The sequence below is a fragment of the Podarcis pityusensis genome, assembly GCF_964106645.2.
Source record: "Podarcis pityusensis genome assembly, chromosome: 2".
Taxonomy (NCBI): Eukaryota; Metazoa; Chordata; class Lepidosauria; order Squamata; family Lacertidae; genus Podarcis; species Podarcis pityusensis.
Window position 1 is genome coordinate 54,029,609 of NC_138029.1, and position 25,396 is coordinate 54,055,004.

A 25,396-nucleotide genomic window follows, 5' to 3' on the forward strand; every position below is an offset into this window, starting at 1 on the left:
CTGTATCTTGGATCCCACCCCCTTTTTTTTCCCTTCAGTACAATCGCTGCTGTTGACCAAAGGAAGATATTTTAGAAGCTTGTTGATGTTAATCTCAACTCACAAACTTTGGCTGCATTCTTCCTGAGGAGATTTAACTAGCTACTGCAAACTTTGTTTTCTGAGTGAGATCACTGCAGGGCAGATACTTTGCTTTCTTTCCTTTAAAAAAAAATACTTACTTAAAACTTTATTTAGCACAGCAATCAATTTTAGTCCTTTTGACCCCAGGGGCTGTTTGTGTTTTAAAAGGGTGGCTTTATAAAAGAGCCAGGATCAGCACCTTAGCACATGACAACGCAACAAAGTTCAGTGAAATCCAACTCCTTCCATGTTCTCCATGAACAGCTTCCATTGTGCTAGTTTTGCACAGTCCAGAAAAGGAGGACAAGGGAGGGGGACAGAAGGACGGGCTCGCTTTTGTCTGAAACAGCGAGACATGGTGCAAAGACAAAGAGACCCCTTGGAATGGGGTCAGTGTGATAATTTAAGCAAAAGAAGAGCTCTTATTTTTAACCACTACAATGCTGGATGCTAGTTAAATATTTGGTACACATTGAAGGGTTGCCCAATCTGCATCCAGTCTAAAGAAAGAACCATAAGTACAGAAAGCTGTGAAACTGCCCACCTGAAGTCAGCACCCAGACAGAGTACCCCTAAACTTTTTTAAGAAAAAAAGTACTTTTTGTGTGTGTGTGTGTGTGTGTGTGTGTATGTGTATTTTTATATATATATACATACACACATATATGCACATGTACATATAAATTAGCATATGGAAAGTATCATCTTTTTTGTAATGCATATGTAGCCACAACCCTATCAGAGAAACAAGGCCATGTTGCATGTTATAGGCCCAGCCATCAAGTAAAAGCTCTTTCAAAATACTCAGGAGAGAAACTGACATTTTTGTGATAACTTATGGAATGGGTGGCTGGGGTGGTGTTCTCCATGCCAACTCAGTGCCTGGCTTGAACCTCTGGAAGGGAACAGGACTGACAACCAAGTAAGGAGCTCTCCTCTGGCAAAAGATAAAATCAGAAATAAAATGATTCAGTGACATTACACTTGTTCAAACAGCAATGATGTGAGATTAGATTGTGGACCCTAGCTGGAAAGCAAAGAGCTTGGTTTGCATGAAACTTGCCAGCAAGTAACCCTCCAGGGATGCAGGTAGTGCTGTGGTCTAAACCAAGGAGCCTCTTGGGTTTGCCGATCAGAAGGTCAGCAGTTCGAATCCCCGCAACAGGGTGATTCCTGCCAACTTAACAGTTCGAAAGCACACCAGTGCAAGTACATAAATAGGTAGCACTGTGGCGGGAAGGTAAACAGCATTTCCGCATGCTCTGGTTTCCGTCACAGTGTTCTGTTGCACTAGAAGCGGTTTAGTCATGCTGGCCACATGACCCGGAAAGCTGTCTGTGGACAAACGCCGGCTCCCTCAGCCTGAAAGCGGGATGAGCGCCGCACCTCATAGTCGCTTTTGACTGGACTTAACTGCCCAGGGGTCCTTTACCTTTACCTTACCAGGTAAGGAGCAGCTACACATTTATTCCACATATTGCAGTTCTTAAAAACAAGGCAACAGAAAAGGGAGAAAGCAATGATGACCTGGAAATACACAAATCCCGTTTAAGGCTGAATTCTAGAAGTTACCAAAGAACAGAACCCTCACCCCACTCATTGCTAGTCTCCAGAAGATGGAGACTATCTTTGCTCCGATAACTAAACTCGATGCGTTGTTGAAATTTTAGGAACATGGGAAGCTGCTTCATACTGAATTGGACCATTGGTCCACCTTGCCTAGTTTTGCACAGTAACTGACAGTGGCTTGCTGGGTTTTCAGGATCTCTCCCAGCGCCATCCAGAGATGCCAGGGCGTGGACCTTCTGCACAGAAAACAGATACTGTACTCTGCTGCTGAACTACAGCCTTTTCCCTTGTTCACTCTAGCTGAGAAAAACTGGTTCCTTTCTCACTTCTTGAGGTGGCAGCAGAGCTTTGCTTTCCTTGCATTTGTTGTCAGGAGAGACAAAATATTATTCTGCCTTTCTGGCAAAGTGTGCAGGCCCATGGACGGAAGGGCAGCAGCTCACAAAAGGGAAGGCAGGCTGCACCGCAATGGAGGCCTTGTGGTGGGGAGTTGCCAAGAAAAGCCTCAGAGGAGAAACAGAAAGTATATTTTTATAACTACAAAGATTTAGTTAATTGCTTTAATTTACAGTCTTCCCCCCGCCAAAGTCAGTTCAAATCCACAGCATCCTTGGAAAAGTGTGTTTTATTGCTACAGACTTGGTAAATAAAAAAGAAAGAAAGAAATAAAATGCCATTTTGAAATGGAAAAAAGCTGTGTGTGACTTTATGCCTTTTGCATGCGTGTGTAATGTTCCACCCCATGACTCACAGAAAGATGGGAAGCCATGTTCCAACCATTTGTTTTAGCATAAATCAGAAGACAAAGTGAAAAAGAATTATATAAATGGGAACGAATTATTCTGGCACTATAGTTTTAGATTTAAAAAAATAAAGGATCATTTATAACAGTGAATGTTGCTAAGGGAATAAACACATAACATGGGATCTGGAATGTATCTAAATGTCACTGAAGTTTTGTAGTGTCTGGACCATCTCTGTAAATTAAAGCATTCTGAATCTAGTGTGTAAGACTCTGTAAGACATCCTTAAAGTTTATGTTTGCTAAGGGAAATAAAGCAAATAGATCAGATTTGAAGCTTTTGAAGCACAGTCCAAACACATTTCCAAGGATATCTCAGCAGAATCATTTGTAACATTCTTAGCCAACCAAAACTGGCTGCAGAAGAAAATAAGAAATGATACTTATGCATATGGAGAACCTGCATTTTCACAGGACAAACTAATTCTGATAACAAAATTAACTCATTTTTTTAAGGATTGCATGCCTAGCAAATGTTAGCAAGTTGGGTGGTCGCCTTAGTCCTGGGGTCCCAAATGTGGTGCCTATGGGTGCTACAGTGACCTCAGACATCTCCCTTGGCACCCGTCAATACCTTCTGTCCCTCCCTTTTTAAAAAAAGTTATTTTTGTGTTTTGTGGGGAACATTGTCTATTTTGGGGGGGGGATGTTTCTGAGCATTAACACCATTTTTTCTCCTATGAAGCATGTGTTGAACTTACACCAAAAGAGGGACACAAGGCAGTGGAATAAATATAGTAACAGTTCTCAGGGTGTCATAAGAACATGAGAAGAGCCAGCTGGATGAGGCCAATAACTCACATGGTCCATCATCTTGTTCTCACGTCAGCCAACCAGATGTCTATGCGAAGCTTGAAAGCCGGACCTGACACTGGCAAATATGCTACAAAGTGTCTCGTGTGCTGCAATGGATTACAATGTGAGAACAGATTAACATGCAAGGAGGAGGAACACGCAATATTGTGACAGTAAGTGCTTTAGATTTGTGAAGCGCAGAAATACTGCTTCTCCTAAGGGAATGGTGTGGGGAGCTTCCCAAACCCCAGGAACTGCTGTATTTTCTATGACTGAAAAAGCAAGCCACATGTTTAGGAGCATAAACGCAGCTGCCTAACTTTAATAATCCTCCGTGGCCTAAATCTTTTTCCAGTGGCAGACAACAAAAGCGAACCATTTTGCACGCGGATGAAGACCTTGTGAAAGCACAACTTCTAACCAGAGCCCAGTTCACAGATGTAAAGCTTTCTTTTTCAGCTCTAGCACAACAGATGGGGTCTTCAGGGAGAAGAGTTGATAATCTGTGGATTAAAGACTCCCTAATTACACACCGATTACAGCTGTATTGTGGGGGCAGATGAAACAGGCAGACATAGCCATATCTACTCTAAACAAGTACCAGATGGCCTTTAACCTGGAGGTCCCTTTGCCCATTAGAAAGAACCTGAAATAACATGGGAGCGTTCTTTGCTAAGCTTAGGGTATAGAGAAGAGTGGCCAGAGCTCTCCCAAAGCCATTAACACTACAGTTTACATCAATGGGGCAGAACAGTGCTGTGGCATTGAGGTTAGGTCTGTGCCAACACCCTGACGGAGTCAGTTAGTTGCTTAATGTTCATGCATCTGCACAGCCCCAACCCTGATGCCTTTCTGCTCCTCACCCCCAGTCCTGTCCAGGGACGGTGTAGCAAAATTGTTGTCCAAAAGGCAACGCCTTGGCTATTCCTCATTACATCACCTCTACTGATAGCCAGGTTCTCTAAAGTTACTCTAGCTCTCCTATTATTCCAAAAGAATATAAAGATAAAACTATGATCCAATGGAAGTAATTCTTTACGAACCACCTAAGCCTCCTGATCCATAAGCGAGAAAACCATCAATATCCCATTGATCAGCAAAGAACCAAGTCAACTAGCTCAGGTATGTTGATAGTTGTAATTCCGATCCAGCATTTAAATTGTCAAAACACAAAGCTATAAAGTCAGATGATGCTGTACATCATGGGGAGGCAAACTAAGGCCCGGGGGCTGGATGCGACCCAATTGCCTTCTAAATCTGGCCCACAGACTGTGCGGGAATCAGCGTGTTTTTACATGAGTAGAATGTGTGCTTTTATTTAAAATGCATCTCTGGGTTATTTGTGGGGCATAGGAATTCATTCACACACAGACCCCAGTCTGGCCCCCCACCAGGTCTGAGGGACACTGGACCAGCCCCCTGCTGAAAAAGTTTGCTGACCCCTGCTGTACATTCTCACTTTAACAGGTTTACATCTGCTCACTTGTACAGTTTATCTCCATTCTGTCAAATTTATAATTGCTTCTTTGTTATTAGCAGTTCTATCATTGGAGGCAGATTTTGCATAATTGCTAGGACCATTTTTAGGTAGCCTCCCATAACAAAAATAAAATATTTCATAGTAGAAGCTGTGATCCTTAGCTATCTTCCAGCACTGGTCATTTAGGGACAGTTAGGCATAAGCACCTTCAGCAATGAAGCCCTACTTATTTCCAAGATGTTGGTTTTGATCCATAAAGCTTTAAACGACTCAGGACCACAATACCGCAAGGACCGCCTCGCACCATATGAACTGACCTGGACCCTGTGATCCTCATTTGAGGCCCTTCTTTGTGTGCTTTCTATGTGCGAGATCTGGAGGGAAGCAACATGAGAATAGGCCAGAGGGTTACGTAAACGGTGGTTCAACTGTACATGGCTTTTAGAAGACATCTGAAGGCAGCCCTGTTTAGGGAAGTTTTTAATGTTGGATGTTTTGTCGTGTTTTAATTTTCTGTTGGGAGCCACCCAGAGTGGCTGTGGAAACCCAGCCAGATGGGCAGGGTAGCAGTTTAATAATAATAATAATAATAATAATAATTGTCTGCTCCTGATTCCCTAAAACTGGTATTCAGTGGCAAACTGCCTCCAATTCCAGAGGTAGTACAGAGCCAATGTGACTAGGGGCAATCAGATAGCCTTATCAGTGTGTCTAATCCCCTTTTAAAGCCTGTGCCCTTGCCAACAATGGCAGTTGGCATGAATGACGCTCCCTAATCCCGGGCACGAGATTGGCCAGAAGTTTCAGGACACAAGATTACAACCCTTTAAAAATGAGCAGTCAAGAGTTGCCAGCTGGGATGTGCATTCCTGTGCCTTCAATCTCTCGGCTATATCTCTTAGGCACCAAAGTAACAGGAGGCCTCCCGGCTCACAGACTCAATGTCATTCCAAGGCCACAGCATTTTATTAGCAGGATTAAAGACTAGGAGGAAATATTTGTTGTCAGTATCCTAGCTAATCTTCAGAATACCCCAAGCTTTGGCGGTTGCAGGAGAAACTGGCTAGTCTTTATGAGGCAAACAAAGTGCCTTCCTACCTCTGGGCTGCACTGTGATGACCTAACTCTTTTACTATGTCTTTACAACTCAAATGCAGCCTGGGAGCCATTAGCAAAAAAAAAAAAGAGAGAGAGAGAGAGACCGGTGCCCCGATGTGTTCTCTCTGCTTTTGTATAAGGGGCTAGTGAGTCAGCTCATACATCATTCATTCTTTGCATAAATAACAGGACTTATTCTTCTCAGTTAATTGCATGCTGGGCCTTCAAATTTTGTGAGAGACAACCTGTCTCCCACCCTTGGATCCAGACATTCTTTCCAGAGGCACATTCCATCACAGGCTTTGAGTTTCTGAACACCTTCCATTCTACATAGAATTCCTCATGTCTCCTCAATAACTGGGGAGGAAAGGCATTTTGAGATGCCCGTGGCATTTTGTGGAAAGCCATTAATCACAGATTGCAAGCCACAACAATAACCCCCACCCGTTTGAGCCAAGAGACTTTAGTATTCTTATTTGTTGAAATTGTAGTCTGCTCCACACCCCTAGTCCTCTGTCAATCTTAAAAGCTATGTATAAGCATAAGAATAACTGACCAAAAACATGGTAGGAGCTGGAACACAGCCTATTGTTTCTCATGGGATGGCTAGTGAGAATGGCACTGTTTATACCCACTACAATGAGATTTGGGGATGGTCTTAAAAAGTGATTGGATAAATTCATGGAGTATACTTTATGTCTGTTAGTGGCTACAGGACCACAGCACTGACACTAACTTCTCTCTTTTCCTCTGCCCACACGACCTTGTGCCACTATTCTCCATCCTGCCACTTGCCATCTCATTGTCTCGCCCCTTACCTGCCATTTGCTACCTCCCAGGATTTCTGGGGCCTTCCTTGTGCCTCAGTGCTGTGCTCTGAGAAAGGGATCCTGTGAAAGGAAGCAAGCCATTGGGACTAGATGCCATGGCCATGGCAAGCACTGTTAATCTGAGGCCCTTCTTCACGTGCCTCTTCCACGAGAGGTCTGGAGGGTGGCAACACATGAATGGGGCCTTTCTGCCGTGGCTCCCCATTTGAGGAATTCTCTCCCCAGGAAGGCTCACCTGGCACCTTCATTACATCTCTTTAGATGCCAGGCAAACACATTCCTCTTCCCCAAGGCCATTGGCTGATTTTACAATCTATGGCCTCTTAAACATGTTGGGGTGGAGTATTGTTTTTTCAGTTATTTTGTTATGTATTGTGTGTTTTTAGGTTGTAACTCCCCCTGTGATCTTCAGATGAAGGGCGGTATATAAATCTAAATGATGATGATGATGATGGTGTTAACAATCCCTCCTGGCCTGCTGCTTGAGCCACATGGCTATATATTGTAGTGCTGGCCCTGAACGCTATCAGTCATGATGGCTAAATATGGCTTGGTCAAATGGCCTGGCAGTCCTAATAAGGTCAGTGGAATGGAAGTTCCCAACACTTGCTATAGTTATCTAGTACAGTAGTTACAGACGCTTTGGGTTACAAACTCCGCTAACCAGGAAGTGGTTGCTCCAGGTTAAGAACTTTGCCCCAGGATAAGAACTGAAATCGTGTGCCGGTGGCGCAGCAGCAGCAGGAGACCCCATTAGCGAAAGCACGCCTCAGGTTAAGAACTGTTTCAGGTTAAGAACGGACCTCTGGAACGAATTAAGTTTTTAACCCGAGGTACCACTGTATTGAACTTTTTATTATTGTGAAGGCTCAGGGGTAAACTAGCAAATATACTCAGTGACCACTAGAAGCAGAAAATAGGTGGAAGTCCTACCTATCCCGTAGTAACTAGTTTTCTATTCAACTTGCAGAATACTAATTTAAAATAGTTTTTCCTCTCTTTAAATCCAAGTGTACAACGAAGGCAATAACATAATCTGAATACTATACATATCTATTTATATATAAGTTCCACTGAGTATGTGTAGGATTTTAGTCTTTTTGTCAAATGGTGTGTTCTGCCCTAGTTGTAGTAATTCTTGTTCTTGACCTAAAAATCAAGAAAAAGAGTGGTTAATTAAAAAAAATCATGCATAAGGTATATGAAAGAAGGCTTTGCCTGTGGTAATGGAATAGTGTGGAAACGCTGTGTCTGCTATTTGCTCTGCAATAGCACACTGAGATTTTTCTAGAGCAAGTTATTTGCGGCTTGTAGCCTCAATCTTGGCATAATACGGAAATGTAAAACAAAGAGTGCTGTAATGGGAAATAAAGAAATTTGTACAGGATGTTATAATTTGCAGCACATTAGCAATTAGATTATTAGGTCCCTGTAAAAGAGGACCCATCAGCATATTTGTAAAAATGCTTTATAGAAACCCTCTTTGCTTAAACAAAACTCTGTGCATAAATATAACTTGTTTTGGAAAAAAAACAGTCTTTTGGCACTTCATTGCATGAAGTGCTGTCCTGAGTTTTAGGTATTTATATACATGGCTGGGTGGGGGAATCGTAAACAGTGAAGCTGAAATGAAATGTATCAACAAACATATTTTTTTGCCTTTAATTTCCTTCTGGCTTTACTGTTTACTATTTCCCTCCTCAACCATGTATGTATGTATAGGCTCACAGGCCCTAAAGGAAGAAACCAGACCAAATAGCACTTCTATTGTACAACTTATTTAGGTTGCAGTTCTTTATTGGGTTTCTGTAACTGTTGGGAATATGTGAGTGTGGGTGATTGTGTGCAGGTGCAGAATGCCTAAGGCACAGGCATGTTAGTAGATGTTAATACTGAGTATTAGTGTATTGAGTAGAAATCTCTGTTATGGAATATGATGTTTTATATATTGTAACCATGGATTTTGATGATTAGCATATTGCCTTTAGTTTTTTGCCTTTTCTGTAAATTGCTTTGTGATCTTTTCTGACGAAAAGTGGTGTATAAATACTTAAAATAAAATAAACAAATAGTATTTATATACACACATTGTTATGCATATATGGTGTTTAAAAAATTATATCTGTATTTTTAATGAAGATTTTAGATTTTTTTTGTGGGGTGTGTGTAACCCACTTAGAGGTTTCAGCCAATTACGGTAAGTAGCATACAAGTTCTATTAAATATATCACACCCACAACTCAGGATAACATTTGTGCATTTGATGAAGCAAAAGCTTTTGTCATAATTAATAAGTTAGTTCTTACAGTATCACACAACTGCAAGAGACTAATATGCCGGCCTCCTCTGGAAATGGTTGCTTTGGATAATATTGCTGGAAGAAAAGGCTAGTTGCTTACAGCCTATAATTGTGCTTCTGTAACATCTTTTAAAAACTCTGTTTTGCTTATGCTGTAAACCAAATAGTAAATACTCTGGTTCTTGTGAGTTTCATGATAGTTTGAAAGATTCACAGTTATTAGTTTATGTTGCTCCACAATACAATGATGACTTTGAAATTTACTTTATTGATTTACATAGTACTCTGTTGGTCCATCTAGCTCTGAAGGAGCTATGTCTTGACAAGCAAAGATCACTCCCATCCCTTCCTCTTTAGTTTCTTTTAAGTGGAGATAGAATTTAACTTGGAAACTTATGCATGCATATTTATTATGCACAATGTAAAACTACTTTTATGTGCCCCTAAAACAAATAGACACAGTTACAATTAAAGAAAATCCTACTGTAATTACACTGACTGACTCTCCCATAAACATTCTTCGTAAAAGGTCAGCAAAGCCATTTCCACTTTGTATGTATATTTCCAAGAGAAAGTTCAAAGACCTGTGCTGTCACTCTCTTCCAAGAATTTCTAAGAGTTCTTTTAGATAAGCCTAGGCTACATGGATGTGCTGATTCATATGTCACTTTGGAGAAAGAGAGAAAATCAGTGAAGGCAATCTGCAGCTTCCAGGATACTTGATTAAAGCCCAAAGGAATGACAGTCTTTGCCAAATATTTATATTGCAAAACCCTCAGCCTGTGCTGGTTAAATAGTATGAATTCCTTTGTATATTAGAAAGGGACACTTATAAGTAATTGAGTGTTCCATTACAGTGGTACCTCGGGTTACATACGCCTCAGGTTACATACGCTTCAGGTTACAGACTCCGCTAACCCAGAAATAGTACCTCGGGTTAAGAACTTAATTCGTTCTGGAGGTCTGTTCTTAACCTGAAACTGTTCTTAACCTGAAGCACCACTTTAGCTAATAGGGCCTCCCGCTGCTGCCACGCAGCCGCAACGTGGTTTCTGTTCTCATCCTGAAGCAAAGTTCTTAACCTGAGGTACTACTAACATGAGCCTCTGATATTGGTAGGCATTCTGAAGCCTCCAGATTGACCAGGCCTGGTCTAAAGACTAGGATCTTAGGCTTCTGCCTTGTCCTGCTTAGCAGAACAGAACCTTCTTGCTGTAGCTCCAGTGCCAAGCCACTGGCAATGGGAATGTAAAAATGAACAAAGCTTCCAGGCTCTGGTTATGTCTACACATAGCCCCAATCTGGCTTTGTCAAAAACAATATTCATGATTTTGGAGGGGCAAGAGAAGAAATCCACACTAATCATGTTGATAATGTTCAATCCCAGTGGCTTTTCTGTTTGCGCCAACATATTTCAAACCCAGAACAACTTCCCTGAAGAACTTTGCCTTTGCTATGCACAACCTCAAACTGAACTCGCCAAGTGGATGCTTAGAGTGACAGGCATACTCTATGGATTTTAGCAGCACAGCAACCTATTGTAGCAATCCCTAAGGAAGAAATATTTGCTGTTAGTAGCTAGCTTAAGGGTTGTTTTTGTCCCCGATTTGGTTATTTCTGCAGACTGGGTTTTTCTTTACAATCCCATCCCCTTATTGCTATTTGGTGACCATTGCAAAGGAGGAGACCAAGAGCAAATGAATGCAGGATAGACATGAATGCTAGCCTTAAATGTATTGAGTAGGAGCATTACTCTGAGTAAGTCACTACTGGCTGTGAATGTAGCATCTGTGGAGTGTTCTCATTTTTGCCACGTTGCATCTCTCACTCTTCCTAGAGCCTTTTGTGCCTTACATTGGCCCAGTTCCCGAACAGCTTCTTCAAATGCCCAAAGACTTTGAGCTCATTCATTTCATCTCCACAGCTCCTCTTGCTAAATCCCAGAGCTTCAGTGTCTTGCTTGATTGATGAAGGCAGACAGCTTTCTTTGGCTCGTATAATCAGGAGGAGCCACTGAATACTCTCCACAAATGTGCATTTCTTTTATGGATTTCTTCCTCTCCATTTTTAATTTGGGGTAAATTCATCCCAGAGGTGAGATTATAACTTTATTCCCGCCCACAAAAAATACTCCACGAGTTAATGAACTGAAACACAGTAGTAGTGTTTCCATGAAAATGATTCATTTAAATGTATCTAAGACAGGCATAGGAAAACTCCGGCCCTCCAGATGTTTGGGGCTACAATTCCCATCATCCCTAGCTAACAGGACCAGTAGTCAGGGATGGTGGGAATTGTAGTCCCAAACATCTGGAGGGCTGGAGTTTGCCTATATCTGATCTAAAACAATAAACCCATCAATCTCCTCTAAGGTATCTTCTTCCCTCTTTGGACACCTCTTCCCTGAAGGAGTCCATGAAGCTGCAATGATAGCCCACTACTTGATCTATCTCTGCACCAGGAATGAGGAAAACATCTCAGCTTAAAGGAAGCGTTCCCTCATGGGCAAGCTTTGGAGCAGTGGGTGAGGCCAGAGGCAAAAAGTGGGCAAGACAACAGATGTGGTCTCTGTGCAGTAGGTTACAATCTATACAGATGGTCAGTGGTTTCTACACTCACATTTCCACCCTCCATCCAGACAAGAAAGTGGCATTATTCAGGGACACATTTCATCCAGGCAAAAGTACTGAGGAGGGTATTGCAGGGCCAGTAAGGAGGGTATTGCAGGGTAGATGAGGTAGGAAGTCTGGTGTGGGAAGAATCCCAAAGGCTTGACAGAGAGACCTGGAGGGCCACATTTGATCTCCAGTCATGAGATTTCCCAGCCTTACAATACCTTCCAGGGACTACCAATGCACCACCCATGCACAACAGTACCTCCTATGGCACCTGCAAAAGCCCTCAATAAATATCCACTCAAAAATCCACAATGCACAAGAAACAGATTGGTCTTCCTGTTTCCACTGACATGGCCTCTCCCATATTGAACACACCCCTTAACAAGACCAGGTTTCATTGGATGCCGGGCCTGGGCACCTACCCTCTTTCCATTATGAACAGAGGAGAAGGACAAAAAGCTTCTTTAGGAGAGTGTGGTGGCAGAAGATGTAGGAGACTTTTCCCATTGGTGGGGAAGGGGCTGAGGGTGGCATGCTCCCATCATTCTGTGGTCCTGCCTCTTTTTCCGCTCTCTTGGATGTGGCAGCCATTTTGTGTTGTGTCATGATCCACAGCAGCCATTGTGTGTTAATGTTACTCTCCCACAGCCATCGTTTCGTATTATGCCACACACCCCACAGCATCCATGTTATTGGTACCCATGGCACTTTTCCAAAATTCCAAATGTGCCAACAAAGGTTGGCAACTCCTACTAACTATACACTATATCCTAGGAGAACTTGTTTATTCATGCTAATTCTCCTGCTGCTTTATGCTGATGGCTTTAAACAATAATTATTCTACTTTTATTCACTCTCTCTTCCTCCTTAAAAAATAAATAAATCTGTGCCTCACATTGTCAGTACTTGGCCATGTTTTCCTGTTCCTGGTGACATGTGGCAAAGCAGATATGTGGAATAAAGAATTATCCAAGGGTAAGTGGTGGAAATGTTGTCAATTTGGATAAGTAGCAGTTTAGGAAAAGGGGGTTGGGTGGGGCCTCTTCTTTGATGAATCTCTCCAGCACCTGAAACAAAAGCAGTAGGAAAGGTTTTGGCTTAAAATAAAAAATAAAAATCTGAGATTCAGTTCACAGCATTTAGAACATCTGTTTTTCCTGACATGCAACATGTTCTGTTTTAGAATATAAAGAACTTAAACATATTTCATCTGTTCCTACTTTGTCCAGCAGCCGTTGTTTCTCAAAACAAACTTCTGCCAATATCTAGGTTCATTTGATGGCCAAAAGTATGTCTCTCTGTAGGCTTTCTTTTGCATGTCTCTTCTTTCAAGTGCAAAGCATTAAAAAATAAACTCCAAATGCTGAACATACGATTCTCCTCCATCCCAGAGGCTGAGATACTTAGAAGTTTGCTTTTAGAAACAAACTGTCAAACAATGAAAGTGGGATCAGCTTTGTTTTTCATGCCTTCGATGGAAATAAATGGTTTGCATCCTGGTATTTAAAGCCTCATTGTTCCCTGTAAAAACCCTCCAGTTTATAATGCTAGCCTAAATAAAATATTTACTTATTTTACGCTTAATATTTTTCCTTAATGTAAGACAGAGTCACTTTCTGAGCATAACAGACAGTTTCTACTCCAGGGCTTTGCATGGGACAAGCAGATGCTAATTTGAGGAGAGAGGTGAATACAAATTTTGGGTTGGAAGGGAAGCAGATCATGAAACTTGTATTGGGGAAAAAACCAACAACTTGGAAATTGTGTGGATAAGATCCCTTGTCTTAATGAGGTGGATTCTGCTGTTTCATACACAACACATTTCTCCTGGTGAAGGGTCAGGGTGGAGGTACTCTGGCCTTATAACTGATCATCAGTAGAGCATATGGTTCAGTTCCTAGCATCTCCATCTAAAAAGGATGGTGATAAGAAATATTTCTGACCTGGAGAGCTCCAGCCTATACTGAGCTAAATCATAGAATTATGGAATCATAGAGTTGGAAGGGACCCTGAGAATCATCTAGTCCAACCCTCTGCAATGCAGGAATATGCAGATTTCCCTTACAGGGATGGAACCTGCAGCCTTGGTGTTATCAGCACCACGCTCTAATCAACTGAGCTACCCATTTGACCAAATGGACAAATACTGAGTGAGATGGAACTGGCAGAAGGCAGATCCATATGCTCCTGACACATTACTGCAGCTGTAGCATTACCTGAAGAAACATCCTGTAGCAGCCTTGCTGAAGGTCTGGGTCACTGAGAAGACAGGAGACCAGCTGGGAATCTTGTGCATGTCATCTTAAGTTCCATGGAAGAAAGGCAGGATATAAACATAATCACAAGTATTTATTATTTCAAACATTCATATCTGCCTTCCCATCTTTTAGTGCCCAAGATGGCTTATTTAAGATCAGACGATTATTTTTAGAAATCAGCTAATACATGGAAATATGGAAACAAAAACCCAACCATATGCCCGAACACATCAAAAACTAAGTCTGAGAAGCAGAGCAACGAACAGTGAGCAGCCATCAGGAAAATGCCTTGATGTGTAAAAGATGGCACTGACTCATTTTTTCTGCCGTGGGTGTTCCAAAGACTGGGCACTGCAAATGCAAGGGTCCTTCACCACCTACTTTGCCTCTGAAATGGGAGGACTTGGAGCAGGGCTTGCACTGATTACTTCAGTGGATAAGCAATTTCATATAGAAGGAGGCAGGTCTTCAGAAATGCCAGCCGTAAACCTAAATCCCAGTCTGGCCACTGAAGGTCATAACCTAGCTATGTTAGAAGGTCATAGCACTAGCTATGTTAGTGGTGCTACACAATTTCTAGTGAGAACTTGTAAAGCAAACAAGGAAGTCTTCTAATAGACCTCTGGGAAGACATTTTAATTCTGTTTGCTGGGGTTTTTTTACTAGTTAACTTCTTGAAGTTACTAATAGGCTTATTTGCACCCTTGTGTGGTGGCAACCATTGGAGATAACACTGCTGGCAGGAGTGTATCCTCTGCTGTACTTAAAATGGGTGCAACATGGACCTCCACAGTGGTGGTACAGCCCCCTGATCATTCATGCAGTCACTGCATGGTATTGCTTTCCTCAAGTATGAAATGAATGCAAATGCAACAATCTATTTATATACAGTACAATAATAAAAATAACTATAATTTCTTAGGAATGTAATATTGGCTCTGAAGAAGCATATGCTAACCTAAGATTAAAGCTCATTGCTTTAACCTGGTGATCCACGACCAGCTGGGATCAAGACACTGAAATGCCCTTGAATTCTTTGCCAAGTTAAGCCTTTAAGTGACAAAATAAATATATTTGCTTGGGTGGACCACGACAGAATTGCTGCCATTGCTTGGAGAAATGAGTCGTGCATCAGATTAACCACTGGCAGACTCTTTACAAAAGGCCAAACAGATTCTGGAGACTGCCTGGGTTTGGTCGCTTCATAAAGCTCTTTCTAGGGTGAATCCCATTGGTGCAGAGCATAGGATCAGGATTTAAATCACTTTCCCAATGTAGCAGTGGAGGTATCTTGCTTTGAAGATGCAACATGAAGACACAACAGGGCAGCACAACCTGTTTTGGCTATGTGGGAGAACCATTGAAAGGTGGACATGAGAAGTAGTGCAGGAGACATAGCAATGTAAAGAAAACCTCTGCTCACTTTCAGCCTTAACAATTCTGAGTTATTGTTAACATTATTCCTAACTGTGCAAAATGCCGAGGGCTGCCCTTCTGCCAGGCCTACTTTCTTAGAAGAGGAAATATATAATTACAGTGTCCTTCCCATTGTAATTTCCCTTTATTGCATTTTCAATAGATGATCTATGGTGCTAGCTATATATCAGCTATGCCAATCGGGTTATTCCCTCATTACTTGTCTTCTGTGTACAATTACGAAAGGGTGCTGTCTCCAGATCCACCAGAAAACCATTTTAATATCATTTCCCACTGATGTGGTGGTAGCAGAGAAAAGAGGAATTTCCTCCTAAGGACTTGACTTTCAGATGGTTGGTTTGGGATGAATAAGGAGTATGTATATGTGTGCGGGCAGACAGTTATTTCCTTGGTATTATTCCTTATTTCATTTGTGTTATCTCCCTTCCTCCAAGGAGTTCATATTTTCTAGATAATTGTGAAATGATGAGATAAAAATCATGGTGTGGCAGTTAGAGCAGTTTTTTCTAACTACAGTGGTACCTTGGGTTACAGACGCTTCAGGTTACAGATGCTTCAGGTTACAGACTCCGCTAACCCAGAAATAGTACCTCGGGTTAAGAACTTTGCTTCAGGATGAGAACAGAAATCGCATGGTGGCAGCTGGAGGCCCCATTAGCTAAAGTGGTACCTCAGGTTAAGAACAGTTTCAGGTTAAGAACGGACCTCCAGAAATGGAAACAAGAGGAAATACCGACGATAGAAGAATGGAGAATGAAACTGACAGACTATGCGGAATTGGATAAATTAACTGGGAAAATCAGGTATGTGCGAGACCAAAAGTTCATTGAAGACTGGGGAAAGTTTGTAGAATATCTGAAAAATGTATGTGATGTACAAACAACGCTAGTGGGGTTTCAAGAGGCACTGTAAAAGTTGAGATGTATTGTTAAAAAGAAATAGAAGGGGGAAGGAAGACAAATGGCAATACAAATGAAGGGAATGCGCACTAAAGAAATAAATACGAATGATTGCCAGAGAAGCTGAAGGAAATCCAAAAAGAGATAATTTGTTAAAATTTGGATAAAAATGTACAACTGCATTGGAAAATTAATAAAAAATTATTTAAAAAAAAAAAAAAAAGAACGGACCTCCGGAACGAATTAAGTACTTAACCCAAGGTACCACTGTAGTGCACTCCAGCTATGCTGGCTGGGATTGATGGAAGTTCTGGTCCAAAACAGCTGGAAGGCCCAGGTTGGAGAAGCCTAAGATACAGCAATGGCCTAGGGCTGTGAAGACCAAAGTTCAAATCCCTGATCAGGCATGAAGCTTACTAAGTGACTCTGGGACAGTCCTGAACTCTCAATCTAACCCACTTCTCAGTGGAGAACCACATGCACATCCTAAACTTCTTGGGACACAAATGCACTTCATCCCTTAAAATGGTGTGGAGTGCTGAGCAAAAGTGTCTGGAAAACAAATACTGAGCTCCACTGTTTACCTGATGTTAGCTTTCTTCTTCTTCTTTGGGAACAAAGATAAAGTGCAGCTGGTATAAGACAGGATGTAACTGACTTAAAGACAAACATTAAGAGGAATGTTGTGGTCATGGCCCTGAAAGCAGCTGTTTGTGTGTAATCACCAAAATATTTTATTCTCCAAGCACCTAAATCATTTGACCCACATGAGACAATCCAGAAACATTAAGACTCAGGGATGGGAAAATTGTCCCTTCATGTCTATAAATAACTCTCATGCCCAATGTAAAATAGAGCAAGAATAAAAACTAGATTTATTATACCACAGTGCTCCATTTGGTTTCGACTGAGGTGACCCACATCTGAGGGAGGGATGCTACTAATAATTTTTTTTTAAATCACTGCACCGTATAAGCACTTTTGAGTTGAAATATCAGCTGAGATCTACATTACTGAGGATGGACTATAGTTCAGTGGTAGAGCAAGTGCTTTGAAAGCAGAAAATCCTAAAATCCAAACTCTTACATCTCCCGTTAGAGGATTTCAAAGCAGGGCTGAGAAAGGCCTCTGTGAGTCAGAGTTGACAGCACTAGGCTAAAGGTAGTGGGTAGGAGGTAGATCGTGGCACCTTCCCTCTGCTGGGATGTGTGTGTGCAAAAAATGCTGGCATAGTTGGAGATAAACTGATAATGCAAAACACTTTTCAAGTTCTTAAGCAAGAATGCAAAGTCAGAACCACTTAACACAACTCAGTTATGTCTTATATGTTAAGACAAGCTGAATGTGCATTCTTTGTAAAGTTAAAAATGCATCAGTGGACACGAAGCAGTTATTCCTCACCACCTCGCCTTACAATGGCCCTGGGCATTCCTACTGGGCATCAGTGGGTTGCTTATTGCTGCTGCTTGAAGAGGAATCAATGTTTTTTTGTTAAAAATTTAAAGCATCAGTGAAGAACCTTTTTCAGCACGAGGATCAGATTCCCTTCTGGGCCACCTTTTGAGAGTGATGTAAATTTTACCTTTGTGCAGGTTAGTCTGCACACACTAATATATACTGCTGTCTCCCATCTAGAAAAACAAGAGTTTGCCAAAGTTCAAGGGCACATTGCAGCCAGCCAAAAACGCTTGTGGTGCAAAGGAAGGGCAGTGAGGGGTGTGGTCTGGGGAGAGTTCCATGGGCCAGAGAGAGAATCCTGGAGGGCCACATTTGGGCCTGACGTTCCCCACCTGTCTTAAACTATGGGAGAGTACACCTTCAGGGGTGAAGTCAAACCGCTGGAGAGTTACAGCGCCTGCTGTGGCTGTAGAGACTGATGAGGGAGAGACGTGTTTTGTTGCAGCTGGGGCAGATAAAGGCGTCCAGTTGTGCTGTTGCAGATGTACCATGGCATTTCTTCTCTCTGCGCTCTTCCCAGCGGCCATTCCTCCTCTGGTCACTGCTGTGGATACACAACCTGATTGTTTGTCTGCAAGTGCTGCAGTTGACTGCAAGGGACTCCCACATGGTGGGGTTAATGTTGCCAGCTTTCATGTCACGCTTGCAGACATCTTTGGAATGCAGAGTTGGTCTGCCAACGGGCCTGGTGCCTGAAGCTGGCTCCCCGTAGATTACACCCTTGGGTATCCTGCCATCTTCCATTCTGTGGAGATGGAGTAGATGTCACTGAGACAGGAGTGTGAACATGCTGGGAACATGTGGGATTGGGGAGAGCACATCTCTGCTTGAGACTCTGTACTGCTAACTGATGCCCAAGGCTGCCTTCTACTAATCCCTTTACAGTGGTACCTCGGGTTAAGAACTTAATTTGTTCCGGAGGTCCGTTCTTAACCTGAAACTGTTCTTAACCTGAGGTACCACTTTAGCTAATGGGGCCTCCCGCTGCTGGAGCACGATTTCTGTTCTCATCCTGAAGCAAAGTTCTTAACCTGAGGTAATATTTCTGGGTTAGCAGAGTCTGTAACCTGAAGCGTATGTAACCTGAAGCGTATGTAACCTGAAGCGTATGTAACCCAAGGTACCACTGTATAGAAAAGACCTTTTAAAAAATTATACACTCTGGAAAACTGGGCCCTAATTTCCTGATAACATCAAGGTTTCCAGTTGTTAGGAAAGCCAGATTGCACGTAAAGAGGAAGCTGATAATTGCAGTGTTTCCACTTTCCTCCTGATCTCCATTCAGTTTTTATCACACAGTTTGGCTTACTATAGAGAGTTTGGAAAAAGAGGTCTACTAAAAATAAAGAGGTGTTTGATAACACATGTTTTGATGAATCATCTACGAATCATTTGTGGGAGACGCTGAAATTAGACAAAACACCAGAAAATATGTTGTGGCATTCCATCTTGCCTTGGTAGGGGACATACAGAGTAGTAAACCAACAGGAATTTGCTATTAGTAACTTGGTTTCTGTCATTTGCATAATAGCAAAATGTAAGAAATGTTTCCCACAATTACATATACTAAAAATTATGATGAAAATCAAATGGTTTTTTCCCCATGACAAGTTCATAAAGACATTTTAGTTAAAAATTATTCTCAATTTTCACAAAACCTAGTTAGCAGACCCACAACAAGCAACAAAGAAAATGGACAATGAATTCTAGGAGTCAAAAAATTATAGAACACCATACCATGTGGATGGTTATGTCTCATTTCATTAACTAATCCTCCTGTGAAAAGGGATTTGCTTAAAGGATATTTTGAAGAAGGCTGGACAATTCTTCCTCATTCATAGTTGTTCTTACGAATTACTTGGCAAAGCACATGGGAGCTTCTTAGCATTTCCAAGTGTCTGATGCTGAAATAGTATTTCTGTCATTTGCATTAAAGTCAGCATTTTAAAAATTAGTTTACTTTTCTATAAAGCAATCTGACATGAAAAAGAATTGGGTTGCTGAATGAAGAATATGGCATTATAGGGCAGGAGTTCAAAGTATTGTATGTTAAGTCTCAGAAACTAAACTAGAAATTTAAATGTGACTATGGCTTTTTCCTGAAGGGTTTGGAAAATCTCAAACATGCTCACTTAAGTTGCAATTCTATACCCATTTACCTTGGTAAGTGGGGTCTACTTCTAAGTAAACATATAAGATTGTGTTGTCAGTGCAGTGCACCAAGTTAGCACAAGCAAAATAATACCCACATTTACATCCTGTACATGCTTGCCTGACATATGCAAGGAAGTACAGGCTACATACAGGCACTTGTCATCAGTAACAGACCCTCCAAGTGTCCCTATTTTCCAGACAGTCCTGTATTTACTGAAGCCATCCCAGTTTTTGATTTGATCAGAGAATGTCCTGTTTTTCCTTAAGATGTCTCTATTTTCATCAGAGAAATGTTGGAGTGTATGCATTAAAGGTTGTAACACATGACAACAAAAGTACAGAAGGCAGCTGAATTCTTCTGTTTGGCCTTCTCGGTAGTGGCACCCTCCCTGTAGAACCCCCTCCCTTCAGATGTCAAGGAGATAAAGAACTACATAAAGAAGACATCTGAAGGCAGCCCGGTATCAGGAGGTTTTTTAAGTTTTGATGTTTTACTATGCTTTCATACAGTGCTTTTTTCTGGGGGGATGCAGGGGTACGCATACCCCTAACCATTTTGTGAATCTAACAGGGGAAGAAACTAAAAAAAAATAATTTTTTAAGCTTCTTCTCTAGCACGGTGAATTGTCAGTTCTGTTGCTACTCCCGATGGCGGCCTCATTTCCTGTCACAGTGTTTCCTGAGTCTCAGACAGAAGCAAGCGTTTAATGTGTGAAGTAGGAGTTGGAATCTAGCACGGTTACCACCTCCGATGGTAGCTTCATTTATTTTCCTGGTCATTTCCTTGAGTCAAAATGAGAGTACCCCTAAACATTTTTTTAGGAAAAAAAGCACTGCTTTCATATATGCTGTAAATCACCCAGATTGGATGGGGTATAACAACAACAACAACAACTTCTATAGGGAAAGCCTTATGTGTAGATATCCCTTTGGTCCCAATTCTTTTAGTGTTGACTCTGGAATAAGTGTAGTCATTTTGTGTTTGGGACAATTTCACTTCTTTTCCAGGTTGTCAAGACTTTGGCTGTTAATTTTAAAATTAATCATATTTGGCTACATCCTGCCCTGATTAGTTCGCCATTTCCAGGATTTTTATTCTGAAATATATAGTACACACAGTTACATTATGCTTGTTAGGCAACTATTTTATAATTCCTCATTCCAGCCATGGTCCCTCCTGCTCCACCTTAGTACTATTAAAGTATTCCACCCTTTTCTTTCTAACACTGAATATGAGCATTTCTACTTACTGACCCATCCTTAATGGCACACCCCGCCTTTTCTTTTTTGCTCTCTCCTAATACTGAGTAGATATGGACAATTTCTAAGCCATTTGGAAATGAGGCTAATGCTGAGAAATATTTATATCTTCTAATTGGATTGTGCTTGGTACTGTCAAGTAGCACACACAGCTTTGACATTATTAATATTTCAGACGATAATACCGTAAAAGAAGTCACTTGGAGATTTGTCATCCATTTAAGTAATGCAACAGAATAATGAGGTTTTGAGACAGAGCCATTAGCTGCTCTTGCATGGCTGTCTGGTTAAGATGCTGCTATTTGAAAGTCTATCAGCGCCAATCCTGGATATTTTGCCGCTTAGGATGAGAGTGTTGGAGATACGTGCAAATGTGTATGTGAACCCGGTCTTTGGGTGGGTGTTTGATTTTCGTTGTTGTGTATACTGTGTATATACGGACAATGACAATAAATTATCTTACTCTTACTCTAAATCTTACTCTTACTCTTAATCAACTTCCTCTCCCACCCCCCAACCTCAACATGATGCTCCCTTCTTTCCTCTTTGCAGTAGTGTGTACCTGATCTGCCATTCTCATGAGATACCACAACCAAGGTGGTGGGGTTGTGCTACAGAGGGCTCTGGACTGGGAACTTTGTGGACAGTCAGGGGGCACAGAGTGAGAGAGTTCAATCAGGATATATGGAGGGGAGAAGTGTTAAAGCTCTCTCATCTACATGTTACGGTCCTGATCCAGCTTCTCCCCACCCCAACAAACAAGAAACAAAAAACCTCAACAGTGTATGAGCAAACTGTGTAACAATCATCATATCTAGTTTGGCAGCAATATCACTTTGTGCAGGAAATCCAGACAGCAGATACTTCTAACTTCCCTGGGTGGCTTGTACAAAGGGAAAAGGGAAACTTTGCTGCTCCCCTAAACTTGCCTCCCAGTCTGTTCCTTGCACCGTTCAGACCTATCTTTCTCCAGAAGATGTTCCTAAAAGTACTATTTTGCCTAAGTCCACAGAGCCTTGTGTTTTTTTACCCAACATTTGCTATTTTAAGTGTGAAATGGAAAATAGCCCTTTGTATTGTGAAATACAAAAACTGTTTAAAGATTAAAAAAAAAAACACATGCCTGAATCTCTACTATGCAGTGGGTGGTAAAAATCAGGGCTCATTTAGTGATCATTTGTTTCCATTCCATTCCATTCCATTATTTTCCTTACCCACAGACCATTGTTGGTTTTGGAGTCCGTTATACAGACAGTGGTGTGTATGAGAGGAAGAATTTATTGTTTTGAGAGTTTTCTCCTGCGAATCTTACTAATCACTGATAGACTTTTCTTAAACAAAACTCATTGTGGCTGCTGACATCAGCTTCACAGATGGCATTCAGTCATGAGGATAAGTCAGAGATGGTAGTAGCAGGAGTAGGAGAGGGAACCAGACATGCTGACAATTATCTCTGAGAATGGCTGTTGTGTTATGTTGCACAGTCATTGAGTCTGGTCAATGAAAGTCTAGTCAGTAGATCTTGAGATGCAATTAAAAAAAAAAAAACTGATAGCAGTCAGAGCCCTGTTAGTGGTTTGCTGCTTTCTTGCTGAAGTTATAGATCTGGTCAGTTCTTTGGACAGCAGACTGTATAAGTATATGATATAACAGAGGGTGGTCCAAAAGTAGCAATACATTCAATCTATCAATGGATTATTTTTCTTTACTGAGATTGCGAATGATGAGAACTTGAGTCAAGAACAAAGAAACTGGATTCTAAAGCAGAATACCTACTTTTGGGAAAATAAATATTTTCATGCAAACATTCATGAAGGACAATTCACATAACTGTGCACAGAAAGAAAAACACCGCAAACTGAGCTGTGCACACAGGAGACTCCCATGGTTTTTACAGTGGTGTTAAACAGGATGGTTGTGCCTGTATAAATGGATTCTACCTTTGGGCACGCACAGATTCATTTACACTACCCTTTCTTCACCCACTTACATATAGAATAGAGGAATCTGTTAGTATGGGCAACCATCTGAAGTGAGCTAGGAACTAAGAGTTGTGGGACATGCCAGAAGCTAGGAGTAAAGAGAAATAAAGAGTTAGCAAGAACTAAAAGACCAACTACGGTGCAGAAGCAAAGGACAAACTGGGAGACAGAGCTAAGGATACAATAACATCCCGCTGTTCAGAAAGACTTCATTCCTCAAGCAGGAATCCCGTTTTCCCTCCTGTCCAGAAGGATCCAATGGCTAGCCTGAGTGGGGAGACTCAGTACAGGACCAGAGGGTACCTCACTGAAAAGCTGCCATTTGGCAGGTCACTTGCTCACCACACAGGGCAGCTCTCTCTGTGATTCTAGCAGCTTTCTCCTGATACACTGAAATCCCATTTATTTGTTTTTCCACAACAGATCCATAATCCTTAATTCCCTATCAATAAATTGCAAAAAGGACCTTTCTGGTGTAGTCAGTGACTGCATGGTAAAGATGCTATTTTGACAGTGGCTATGGTGTTCTCATGATCACTTAATAAAAATCATATGAACCCTATTCTGCTCTACCTACTAACTCTTATGATTATGATTAAATGTATGCAACAGATTCAGAGACCACTGAAAGATGATGACTAATCTCTTGGAATGCAGTTGCTGTCTGAATAACAGTAAGAGTAAATGTGACAGTGAATTGTTTTAAAGAAGTCCTTAAATAGGAGCAAATGTATATCATTAATACCGTATTTACTCGAATCTAATGCTCACTTTTTTTGGCCAAATTACATTGCAAAAATTAAGGTGCGTATTAGATTCAATGGCGCATTTATGTTCACCAGCAAATAATTTTTTTGTTTTGTTTCAAAGTTATGAAAATTGAGGTGTGCATTAGATTCGATGGCGCATTGGACTCGAGTGACTATGGTAACTGAATAAGTGTAATAATATGTACAGTATTATGCATTATAATGTAATCACACAAACACACACACCCTCCACAAGTAGTGGCTTTGACAGTTGTAGAAACCTATCGGTGCTGAAGACTGTACATTCTTTGGGTTCTTGTAACACTGATTAGAATGTGAGTTCAAGATCAGCATTATATCTGTATGCCACAACAGCAGCAAGAATACTTATTGCAAAGTATTGGAAGACACAAGATCTACCCACTCTGGAAGAATGGCAGATGAAGGTGATGGACTACATGGAACTGGCGGAAATGACTGGCAGAATCCGAGACCAGGGAGAAGAGTCGGTGAAAGAAGATTGGAATAAATTTAAAGACTATTTGCAGAAATATTGCAAAATTAATGAATGTTAGAATGATGTCAGAATGAAGTTAAGTGGTTTTAGCAGCAATGTCATAAAGGTGTATGTAAAAATGGATTGTTAATAGGTGAGAATCTAAAGCTATAATACATTAAGTTAAAGGACTAAGACAAAAACAAAGAGGGAAAGGAATTGCTGAATTAACCAATTGAACTGGAATACAAAAAAGGGAGGTGAGAGGAGGTTAGAGAAGCAAGGAAATGAAATGTAAGATACGGAAGGATTGATTTGTTTTTAAGTGTTTCTTTATTTTTCCCCCTGTATTTTGTGTTTTGTATGTTTTTTTTTTTTTGTTTTTTCCCTTGTTTCTTTTCTCTTTAACTATGTAATTTTTTGTTTCTGAAATTTTAATAAATATCATTAAAAAAAAAAACAAGATCAGCATTATATCTTTCACAAGGAAGAATTACTACAACTCAAAATGGAGTCATCATGAAAATAACGATGGTAAGCAGTCCAGAGTTATTTTTGATTTTAACGTGCATTTGGGAACAATAAAATCTCTTTTGGTGAATACTGCATGCGAGATGTGCAGATTCATCTTTTCACTCCTTTTACCTTGTCACACATTTAAGGAATGCTTTGCTGTGGAGCAGGATTTGCAGTTTCCTAGCTTGCCAACATTTTTGTATGTCTGCAACCTACTGTCTCAGATGAATCCTTATTTTTTACTTCAGAGCAGCAGCTTGTTGGGAATTCATGAAACTTGCAGTTGTCACACTTTGGTTTACAGTAATCAAGCCTGCACATTTTCCAGAAGCATAGCCATGTTAGTCCGCTTTAGCAAAAACAACGAAGGGCACGGTGGAACCTTAAAGACTTGCACGATGTGGGAGCAAAAAAAAAAAAAAAGTACTTAGCAACACAGAGCTTTGAAGCCTGTTGTTATGATGCACTTTAACATTTATGCTAAACCATACCACAAAAAGCAAACTTGGTCATCAATCAGTCAAAACAAACAATTTGATCATTACAATTGTCTGATGGAATTAACTTAATAGT

The 25,396-nt window shown here is 41.0% G+C and overlaps 1 long non-coding RNA gene across 12 annotated transcripts in view; it reads right to left on the reverse strand.

Moving 5' to 3' along the window:
* Window positions 1–1,006: 1,006 nt before the first annotated feature.
* The window catches only part of LOC308472417, a 28,703-nt gene continuing 4,313 nt past the window's right edge, over window positions 1,007–25,396 (reverse strand). For 6 of the 12 annotated variants that reach the window (XR_013983474.1, XR_013983476.1, XR_013983480.1 and 3 more), the window contains 3 exons: window positions 25,040–25,213; window positions 13,831–13,915; window positions 9,852–12,681 (listed from right to left, as the gene is read on the reverse strand). This is a non-coding gene — a long non-coding RNA (uncharacterized lncRNA). Of the gene's footprint in view, window positions 1,061–5,086; window positions 5,144–7,746; window positions 7,847–9,246; window positions 9,664–9,851; window positions 12,682–13,830; window positions 13,916–25,039; window positions 25,214–25,396 lie in introns of those variants that run through there. The other 6 variants (XR_013983475.1, XR_013983479.1, XR_013983477.1 and 3 more) reach the window with 4 other exon arrangements.